The sequence below is a fragment of the Rattus norvegicus genome, chromosome 14, assembly GCF_036323735.1.
Source record: "Rattus norvegicus strain BN/NHsdMcwi chromosome 14, GRCr8, whole genome shotgun sequence".
NCBI classification, from domain to species: Eukaryota; Metazoa; Chordata; class Mammalia; order Rodentia; family Muridae; genus Rattus; species Rattus norvegicus.
The window spans coordinates 99,823,515-99,824,832 of NC_086032.1; the positions used below are offsets into that span (position 1 = coordinate 99,823,515).

The following is a 1,318-nucleotide window of genomic DNA, read 5'->3' on the forward strand; positions in this document are numbered from 1 at the left end:
GCTTGGTTTTGTTTGCCCGCTCTGGAGAATTTAGACAATCTTTGAAGCGGGAACCACCCCAGGCACGGCGCACTCTCTGATATTCCCCCTTGGGATACTCACATGCTACTGTGCAAGTCCTGCAGGCCTAGAGCCTCCTGCCTCGGCCTCCAGGAGCTAGAATTTAAAGCTGCACCACCGTGCCTGGCCACAGACTAATTTCTCTCAGCTTTCCCCCTGGTGATTCAGAACTAGTGTACACATTTTGTAAATATTTGACTACTTTCTAATCAAGAGTATATTTTCTGCACACTAAGCAATATCATTTAGAAGAACAATCAGTAAAATCTGAGCAGCAAAGACAATGAAAATTTGCTTTAACATTTTCTTTCAGGGAGAAGACACCACACTTCAACCTAAGGAAAACACTTTGCAGTCCAGGTCCTTTATTTCCTTTGTGTACATTAGGCCATGAATTCCTATGGAATGGGCTCCAGCAGCTCAGGCTCCTTCCTGTTAGTTCTCACAAAGTGGGCTTCTCTGGGAGGCGCAGGCTGGCGCTTCAGCTGAACCCAGGCGCCCTTCTCTTTGGCTTCCTCCTCTGATCGTTCTCCTTCACCCGCTTCAGGGAGCCATCTCTGCTCTTTGAGTGCTCGATGTGCTCAATCCGCACATTGGTCCTCTTGGCCAGAATCTTGCCTTTAACTTTCTTGTTTACAACGATGCCCACGGCATGCTGGGTGACATTGTAGACTCTAACGGTTTTGCCGTGGTAACACTTATGGGGCATTCCTTTCTGAACAGTGCCCATTCCCTTAATGTCTACAACATCACCCTTCTTAAGGAACGACTCCATGTTTCCTAAAAGGTCTAGAGAACATGTACCGAGTGCCTCTCCTCTTTCCTTTTGTGTTCGTCATTTTGGCGAGTTACAGGAAGATGGCTGCCCCGGCGGAAAGAAGACGTAATTTTCAAGACCATCATAATCTCTCAGTAGATATAATTATGTGCTGCTTTGCTTTAAAGTTAAAAAGTGAAGTTAACATTTTTTTTTCTCCTGGGAGAGAGTAAACATCAGCACCCTTTGTTGCGCCGTGGCTTAGTAGAGAGTCTGCCCTACTCCAGTGGGCCAAGAGGCTCTTACCAGAGTGTACAGCAGTCATGATTTTCAGTATTTTTTTAAAGTTTATATCTTTCTAGCTGAATCACTGGCCAGAGAATAAAGGTCACCAGTTAAACCCTGACTATTGTAACTCCAGGTCGTGGCAATCTTGAGAAAAGTGAAAGATAAATGAACATTGTACTTTGAACTGAAGGGCGTTTGCCTGGACTGCTGCTG

At 45.5% G+C, this 1,318-nt stretch overlaps 1 pseudogene; it reads right to left on the bottom strand.

Annotated features, from left to right (window-relative positions):
• Positions 1 to 225: 225 nt before the first annotated feature.
• Positions 226 to 1,068, bottom strand: LOC134481875 (large ribosomal subunit protein eL21-like; annotated as a pseudogene).
• Positions 1,069 to 1,318: the final 250 nt, after the last annotated feature.